This window comes from Anoplophora glabripennis, unplaced genomic scaffold (assembly GCF_000390285.2).
Source record: "Anoplophora glabripennis isolate ALB-LARVAE unplaced genomic scaffold, Agla_2.0 scaffold8, whole genome shotgun sequence".
Taxonomy (NCBI): Eukaryota; Metazoa; Arthropoda; class Insecta; order Coleoptera; family Cerambycidae; genus Anoplophora; species Anoplophora glabripennis.
The window spans coordinates 709,656-719,982 of NW_019416350.1; positions in this window are offsets into that span (position 1 = coordinate 709,656).

Sequence of the window (10,327 nt, forward strand, 5' to 3'; positions counted from 1 at the left end):
GCAGTTGCTGAGCACTGAAAAATACAGATACGGAGGTAGACCTAATATCGGAATTGTGGTAAGTGAAAAGAGATTTCGCCAAGAAAGCAATAGAAATCTAAAAGAATAAGAATAATTTAATGATGAAGGGCTAGAACTACTTGGCTTTTGAACACAGTCTATCCGCAAAAATGAAGGACTGGAACTACACAGGCCAATGACAAATACAAGACATGTGTCTTAAGACCATGTGTCAGTGCACAAATCAAATATAAATATCAGTGGACTTTTTTCCAGTTTCAGTGTTTTTTGTGAATAAGAGAGCCACATATCATTCCAAAGTCTAAACCGAGGAATTAGCAACCAACCTGGAAGTTGTTCAATCAGTAGTTACTGCTGCAAACAAATGCTAACAAAACTGAAAGAGAAGAAATGTAATATTTGTATACATTGAACAGTTACATAATACAAAATATCCCTATATATTCATGTAATAAGCAATCATTATCATAATTTGCAAGAAGTCTCTCGATATATTATTTTGTTTGTAATACCCTAGCTCTTTTTGCCTACATCTATGCAATTTCTTCATATGGACTGTACTATTTCTTATATTTACTTTTAATTTCATGCACAATTATTTAGTGTCTAATTTTGTTAACGTTATGTATGTTTAGATTTATAGTGGTATCTATAAGTCCAACGACTGTTCATGTCTTATAAAATAACAGATTTTCAGAAGTTTCATATCATATCATTTCGTTATAGGATTTTGCCTCGATTCTAACGATACTTTCGAAAAATCTTAAATGGTGCAAGAATTTGTCATATGGGTTATCTCCTTTACGAAATAAATTTAGTTTCTTAAAAGTTGTAACCCTGACAGATCGAATTATATACTACTTTTATGCTGCAGAGATCGTTATTCAATGGATTAATTTTGCTGATACTTAGCGTTTTGCTATTATTTATCTTCATTCATATGAGCCTGTCCCGGTATTAAGTCCTAATATACACCTTATTCTTCTTTCAACTATTAGTCGGTATCTGTTTTAAAAGTAGGTTGTATGGATGTTTCATATAGTAACGCTAATTTTTGTAGGATATAGTTCTAAATATTATGTAAAATGATAATTGCAATATGCGCCCGCTGAAAAAGTTGTGCATAATTGTTAGCGTAAGAAAATTTTAGAAAAGGGCATTTTTCTCCCTTCTTTCATGTAAGTATAACTCGGAGAATATTGACATTAGAGAAAATAGTCATAGTAAAAAAAGTTTCGTTTTGAGATTTTTTTTCTCTCTGCATTATTGTTGCTGCAATACAGTATAGACTGAAAAGAAATTCGTGAAAAAAGATGTTTTTTTTCATGAATTTATTTCGGACCTTGACTTTAGAGCAGCCATATAAAAATATGCATCTGAGTACTTCATAATATGATAGTATTGCAGACATTTTTTGATCGAAATCGGCCGGGTAGATTTCGCAGAATTCAATTTTTAATGACGAAAATACAGAATTATACTTATTTTTTAATTCTCTCTCACGGTAAAACCAATAATTATTTTGATCTCCCAATTTTTATACATACCCGTTGGAGTCTCAACTATCAATCCCCATTTAAAAATTATGGATTTTATCCATTTTAGCAACAATTAGAATTTTTTCAAAATTTCTTCGAAGAAATACTTATGAACATTCAGAGCTCGAGCTACCGTATTTGCATATTCTTCAAATATAATTATAGGATCAAATAGAGGAAGGATTGACGAACAAAATCCACTTTTGATCTTGTGGATACGATAAATCGTCATCGAGATATGAAAACTCAATGTTGAAGTGAGTTTTGATTGTTTGAAGCAAAGACTTTATAACTATGAAAATTTGTTTAAATAGGAAATATATTTTAACTGTTCTGGTGCAAAAAAGGTTGATACATTTCACAGGAATCGAGCAGAGAGTCAGAGTGTGGCGTGGGGGGACTATGCGAGCGGAGCAGCATAATTCACTCGCTTAACTTCAATCGACTATTTTTCAGCTTCTATAATAGATAAATAGATGATTTTTTTTTTAACATATAGAGGAAAACAAAATCTATTCGAATTTTACAATGTCAATTCAAAAAAATCTTTCAGTTTAAATTTATATGCAAATTAAAGAACAATAATGTAGATAATATACGGTATAATGTATAGAAAATCCAGCTACGAAAACTTCTATTAATATTTCACAAAAATAAAAATAGACTTGTTGAAATAAAAGGAAATTTACTAGTTATGGAAAGTAGAAAAAATATAATAGCATGTTCTTGCATTATAAAGTCATATTTACCTTTATATCACGTCGTGATATATAGCATATTCGTGATAATCACGAATATGCTCCTGCAGCAATTGAAATCTCAAGAAGTAACGAACACAAACTACTGTCAAAGTTGTTTTACAGCAAAATAATAGTGACTAGATTCGTTATCTGTTGTAGTATCCACAAGATCAAAAGTGGATTTTGTTCATCAATCCTTTTTCTATTTGATGCAGCTCTAAATGTTTATAAGTATTTTTTCGAAGAAATTTTGAAAAAATTCTAATTGTAAAATGGATAAAATCGAGAATTTTTAAATGTATTTTTACCGTGATTGAGAAATGAAAAATAAGTATAATTCTGTATAAAAAACATCTTTTTTCACAAATTTTTTTTTCGGTCTGTACTGTATTGCAGCAACATTAATGCACATAAAAATTTCAGACCACTTATTTTGAAGAGAATCTCAAAACGAAACTTTTTTCCTTTGACTATTTTCTCTAACGTCAATATTCTCCGAGTTATACATGAAAGAAGGGAGAAAAATGCGTCTTTTTTAATTTTCATTTTACATTTTCTTGCGCTAACAATTATGCACAACTTTTTCAGCGGGTGCATATCGCAATTATCATTTTACATAATATTTAAAACTATTTCCAACAAAAATTAGCATTACTATATTATGAAACATCCACCCCAAAACAGATACCGACTGGACTATATCTTTCCATAGCATATTTAGTACAAGAAGGATTGTCAAATGATGGTTCAAGTCCTAGAAAATCTTTTTTCTGCAAGTTTGTTTGCTTCTTCCATTTATTCTTGGCATCCTTGGCGTTGTCAATTCATTTAGCATTTAGCAACAGTCCAAAACCAGGTTTTGACTACACTCCATTAAGACTACGGCCTTTACGCTGCCTGCTATCTGAGGATAAGTAAATAAATCCACATATGTTAGAAATTCTTCGTCGTCAAAACAAAGACTTATGTGAAAGTTTCTGCATCTAATGTCGTAGGGCTCCAGTTTCTTTGCTACCCGTATCGTACAGCCTAGTTCACAGTCATGTAGTTCATACACTCACGTAGTATTCTAGCATTCTTCTGCAAACAATGTTCTCTATTGTATTTGGTAGTCAAGCAGAAACTATTTGCTCTACATCCCTCTTCAATTGACTACACAGGCGCGGTCTAGGTGAGTCGCGGTCTAGTCTAGTCTGGACGCAGTCTCGGTGAATCACGGTTTACGTTTTTACATAGTTTTAAATAAATATAAACACATTACGCGAACAAGGCGCGACAGCCTCGACAAGCCTAAGCCATGACTATCTAGGGGGTTTCTATCTTAAAATAGAAATTTTGTTTTTATTTTATAGAGGGTTTCCCGAATTGCATATTCCAAAAATCAGATTGTGTCAAAATAAAGGAAAAAATTCAAATAAATATATATCGTAAAATTCTTCGTTTCCCAAATACGGGGTGAGAACAATTTACTGACACTCAAGTCTATTAACCAGCGGCAGAGATATTGGGAAATAGTCTCAATAAGACCTGTTCACTGCATTTAATTTTGGTCGGCGAATCTTTATTATTATTTTATTTAAAATAACCTTCGACATAATTGAAAACAAAAAAATATATGGGAACTTTATTAGAAATTAAATTTTAAATATTAAAATTTTCTGAGGGATAATAACCTCTTAAAAATTTAAAACTGCTATGCTAACGATATTTTTGTTTAAAATCTTTTTGTGTTTAAAATAATATTTCTAACAAAAAGTCCTAAAATTTTTTAAACGTTTTGAAGTAATCTTGAATTTATTCAACCATGGCTTGAGCTTACTTTAAATAAGGCAGAATATTACTCAAAAATGATTCGTCTTTCGAATAAAATGGACGCCATCTTTTTTCTTAGAAACACCAACTGGAATTAAAAGCACTTATATAATAATTCCCAAATTATTCAGTGGCTTCGAAATTATGAGGCATTTCCTAACATCTACACCATTGATCGATCAATTTGTGTAATACCATAATTTTTTTTCATAATTAATAATTGTCTTTGATCAGCTTCAAAAATTTTAAGAAACATATAAATAATAGTGCCTTTGTTTCTAAATTTCAGTAGTCTGTAACCCGAAAACGAAGCGTTTTACGATTTACGTATTTTAATTTGAACTTTTCTCATTTCAAACTTTTCTACTACAAAATTTCAATTTCTACAAAAAGTTGCCGTTTAATTACACTACAAGGTTATTGCAATTTGTTTGTTAGTTGTAAATTATGACAAAAAGATTATACAATTTATTAAAGAAAATTCTGTGTAACCCTAAAAAAACGTTTAAAATAAAACATAACCATAATCTGTACCTATCTTTCCGAACGTACTATAATCTGCCCTCACTTTTTTAATTTCAAGTTTACGTTTTTTTATTATTTGTTCTTTTCTTCTAAAATATCCAGTCAAGCAAGATAAATATTTATGTCAGCTTCATATTGTGATAAACTATATAATTACTAATATATACCCGTTTATTATCGTCAAGGTTGTATCACAACTAAAAGTTGCATAGATACGTTAATGCAAATGTACATGCATTTATAAGATAGCACATGTGCATTTTTTACTTCTTCTTGCTTAAGTAGAGGCCAGCAACTTGTTAGATATAGATACTAAAGCATATGGTTTTGTTAAAAATGTCTGCCTTGATACAACTGGAAGAACAATTAAACTTATGTAGTTTTTAGAAAGTCTTTATGTGCGTTTGAAAACGGGTATGTGTTGATATAGTTAGGTGTAAAAAAATTGTTAAAACGTATGTACTTATCACTCACCATAGTAAAACGAATCTTTTCCGTCAAAATAACAATTTCTTTAAAACATACAAAGTAAATAGTGGCATTGCAATACTAATTCTTTTCGTTAAAGTAACATTTTTTATATAATTTGAGCAAATGCCGCCAGTGGTGTGGAATAAGGAGTGGTTGGATGGGTTTCAGTTGTCAAAAAAATACGTAATCTGTTTCACATCCAAGATTTGAAAGATTATACAGGAAAAAATGTCACTTGTTTTTTTTTTTCGTTTTGATGAAAGGATTAGTTCAAAATCACAATGTCACTATCATCCTGCGTACAATTTTGTATAAATTTCGATTAGCACTGTTTTCAATCAGTTGTATACAAGGTGGTTCCTTAGTCACAAACTTAGAAGATCACTTATTTACGAATATTCTTAGAAATATTCTTAAAAAACCGTCAGTTGTTGTAGCTTATTTTCTATTCTACAATTAAAATTATACTTGGGTATGTTTGTATATTTTATTTATGAAATTGTCCATCCACATCAGTGGATTATCGCTTCCATTAAAACTTTATGTAGTTAAAAGTAGGATGCATAAACTTTTAACAAATAATTAAATTAATATTTTCCAAATTCTATATATTTAGTGGCATTACTTTTATTTTTTAAAAGTTTGCTCAAATTACTTTACTCTACCTTTGCGTATATCATGTTCTTCTTCCTCGACTTCCTTACCTGAAACAAACGAGAATAATATCAATAAAAGTATAATCTATCGAAATGATAGATGATATAAGCAACATTAGTATTGAAACGTTTTAGAATAGTTATTTCTTAATTTTCTTAATTGTTGAGGGACTATTTAAACCTTTCCTTCTTTTTGCTTTGGCACTTTATGAAAGAAAAGCAAAATTAAATTAAACAAATAAATATTATTTTAATGTACAGGGTGATTGAATCTCATAATGTCATTTATTTTAGCCACGTATTCAGAAGACCTAAATAAAGGCAGAAAATCGAAAAACAAAAATTTACTCGAACTTTTAAAAGATACGCAAATTACCCCTTAACTTCCACTAATTCATCTTCTGACTGGGCATACGCCGACGAACCTCAAAGCGTTCGCACAGTGAAACGAAACAACTGATTTCCCCATTGGTCTTGAATTTAGCAATTGGTTTCAAAATCAAATGAAAACTCACACTCAATTATAAAACAGTACTAAATACTAAATTGTAACCTAACATTCGGAAACAATATTATTATCCCTATATATGTAAAAAAATATCTTATTATTCATTAATGTGTCTAATTAGAAAGACCTGTTTACTGCTTGTCGTTCACTACGTATATTAAAAATGCAGTAAAAACTAAGTTAGTGACCGAATAATATAGTAGGTCAAGAATCACTCTTGATAAACCTTTGTGAATCTGCGCTCAGAAGCGGTGCAAAAAGGGGATTAAATAATGATTTGAAAATATTTTTTTTCAACTTAAATGTGCATTTTAAAAAATGTTTATTCTGCTATTCGTATTCTACTCATTTTTCTCTATTCTTTACGTTCACGTCATGACCAAGCTCAGGTAGACAAACGATAATAATAAGACAATAACAATCGATTAACGTGGAGTAGCTAATAGAAAAAGACAAGTAATCACCTTCATGTGTTGTGCGGTTGATGCTAGTTCCGACAGTGGTTATTAATTAATTGTGTACGATGAATTAAAAAAGAGACAGACATATCGTCGTTTATCGTGCAATTAAATTGCAGATATGTATTTGATTAGCGTCGTTTCCTGCAACTTCTGCTACCGTCCTCTGTACTGTTACCTGTCAACCTGTCAGATTAGTATTTTATGCAGTAGTTAGTGGATTTTCGTGCGTTATCTCAAACCGCAAAAATATGTAAGTATAGGATTTCTAATCTATGTTTGACAAACTGTCACAACAAATCAGCCACGTGAAAATCATTTTCTGACTATCATGGACATATCAAAAGATCGATAATAATTGAGGTTATGTCCGTTCTGTCAAAGATTCTTTATTAATTTCCAAATAACTTTTCAATAAAATTTTAAAGTGTTGTTATTTTGCAAAAAATTACAAAACAAATATTCATTATACAAATGTGAATAATTGTTATTTCTTAAAGGAACAGTAATACATGAACACATTTAGTTATTTTTATTTTTTAATCTTAGTTCATACAATTACGTTTAATGACGCCTACGTAAATAATCGCCTTCCCCAACTAAATTCTTAAAATGAATGACATTATGACTGAATCACCCTGTATAGACGTCAATATTATAATGATCGGTATGTGATTTACTGTAACAATATTAATTTTGATTATTTAGAAATATTAGAAGCTCACTGCATAAATAAAAATAAGTTAAATAATCAAATATTTGATGATAAATATATTTATGTTAATAATATCAATAAAATTATCAAAATAATAACTTGCTAATATCTCTGAAAATAATAACTTAAAATTAAACTTCGATAAATGTACGATCGTCTGCTTCTGATCTAAAATTATTGTGGAGAATATCTTTGAAAATTTAAAAATACATATAAATAATCACATTTTAGAGGTATGATGTATGTAGTAAAAAATTTAGGTTTTATTTTGGATACATCTTTGCGTTTTAAAGAGCACGTTTGAAAGTTAATAAGGAAATGTTATGTCACTATAAAAACTTTATACAGGGTCGGAAAGTCCCCATGGTTCTTCGGCCGTTACGTGAGAGCGATAAAGAAAGTCACAGAAATCCGTGCGATAGAGAAAGATGGCTATCATGAAGGCGTCTAATAGTCACCGCCCATTTCGCTCTTCCACAAATAAGATCCACTTCTTATTTGGGGACTTTCCGACCCTGTATATGAATATTCATATCATGAATTTCAAAGTTCGAAAAAACTCATTGAAGCATATGTACTTCCTTTATTGAATTGTGGAAATATTGTTTACTTTGCCTTTTTAGATAGTCAACCAAAAAATCGTCTACAAAAAATTCAAAATATTTGTGCCGTTTTGTATACCGCTTAAGGAAATATGATCACGTTTCGAATAAAATAAAGGAAATCGGTTGGCTAAAGTTACGAGGGGGAATCAAATATAAACGGTAATTTTGTAAAATAAATTTATTGATCAATGGTATACACAAACTAAACATTTAACATTTTTCAATGTAGTCACCTCCGTGCTCTACACACTTCTGCCACCGATTTGGAAGCTTGAATATTCCTTCTTCATAAAAAGTTTGAGGGCGAGTTGTCAGCCAATTGCGCACATACTCCTCTACTTCTTCATTGCTTTCAAATCTTTTGCCTCCAAGCGATTCTTTCAAGGGCGCAAACAAAAAAAAATCACAGGGTGACAAGTCAGGGCTATAAGGAGGGTGCTCGAGGGTTTCCCAGTGCATTTCTTCCAATTTACCCCTTGTCAAAACTGCGGTGTGTGGCCTGGCGTTGTCATGAAGGATGATGACGTCTCGAATGGGCATACCCCGTCGTTTGCTTCGATACGCGATTTTTGTCGACTGCAACAACTCAGAATAGTAAACCGCATTCACTGTTCATTGATCGTGAAGAAAATCAATGAGTAAAACTCCCCTTGAGTCAAAGAAAACAGTTNACATTAGTATTGAAACGTTTTAGAATAGTTATTTCTTAATTTTCTTAATTGTTGAGGGACTATTTAAACCTTTTCTTCTTTTTGCTTTGGCACTTTATGAAAGAAAAGCAAAATTAAATTAAACAAATAAATATTATTTTAATGTACAGGGTGATTGAATCTCATAACGTCATTTATTTTAGCCACGTATTCAGAAGACCTAAATAAAGGCAGAAAATCGAATAACAAAAATTTACTCGAACTTTTAAAAGATACGCAAAATTACCCCTTAACTTCCGCTAATTCATCTTATGACTGGGCATACGCCGACGAACCTCAAAGCGTTCGCACAGTGAAGCGAAACAGCTGATTTCCCCATTGGTCTTGAATTTAGCAATTGGTTTCAAAATCAAATGAAAACTCACATTCAATTATAAAACAGTGAAAACGTTAAAATTTATTAAAAATACTAAATTGTAACCTAACATTCGAAAACAATATTATTATCCCTATATATGTAAAAAAAATATCTTATTATTCATTCATGTGTCTAATTAGAAAGACCTGTTTACTACTTGTCGTTCACTACGTATATTAAAAAATAAGATCCACTTCTTATTTGTGGAAGGGCGAAATGGGCGGTGACTATTAGGCGCCTTCATTATAGCCATCTTTCTCTATCACACGGATTTCTATGACTTACTTTATCGCTCTCACGTAACGGCCGATGAACCATGGGGACTTTCCGACCCTGTATATGAATATTCATATCATGAATTTCAAAGTTCGAAAAAACTCATTGAAGCATACGTACTTCCTTTATTGAATTGTGGAAATATTGTTTACTTTGCCTTTTTAGATAGTCAAACAAAAAATTCAAAATTTTTGTTGCCGTTTTGTATACCGCTTAAGGAAATATGATCACGTTTCGAATAAAATAAGGGAAATCGGTTGGCTAAAGTTAGATAATCTTTTTAAATATCATATGTCTATTTTTGTTCACAAAATTATAAATACCTCTGAACCCTCAAACCTCCGACAAAAATTAATTTTTTGACAAAATCTCCACTCTGTTAATGTACCTACGGTGCTGGTTTGCTTTCATTACCGAGATATTAGACATCCATGTTCTGTAGGTCGTTTTCTTATAACGCTGTCACAGTCTACAACAGTTTAGACAATAAATTAAAAAACTTAACACTTCTTCAATTTAAAAAAATGTGTAAACTGCATTTCCTCAAAATGCAGTAACTTGCTTGCCTTTGTTCTGTGATAATTTTGTTTTTGTTTCTGGTTTTATAGTATGACTAACTTATTTTATCTTTTATATCCATTTTTTCTAAATTTTGTTTTTGTCAATTAATTTTAATATTGTAATTTTAATAATTATGCTCCAGTAACAATTTATTTTATTTTTATATGCCTTTTTTGCACGCATTGTATACGTTTAGACATCATCCGAAATAATTTAATATGAATTAGATTTTTTATAAGGTTAAGTAGAGTAGCCATTGGCTAGACTTCGCCTTATGTAGGTGAAATTGTATTTTGCTTTGTACAATTTTCAAAAATAAAGACATTATTATTATTATTATTATTATTATTATTAATTTACAGGGGCAGGGGCG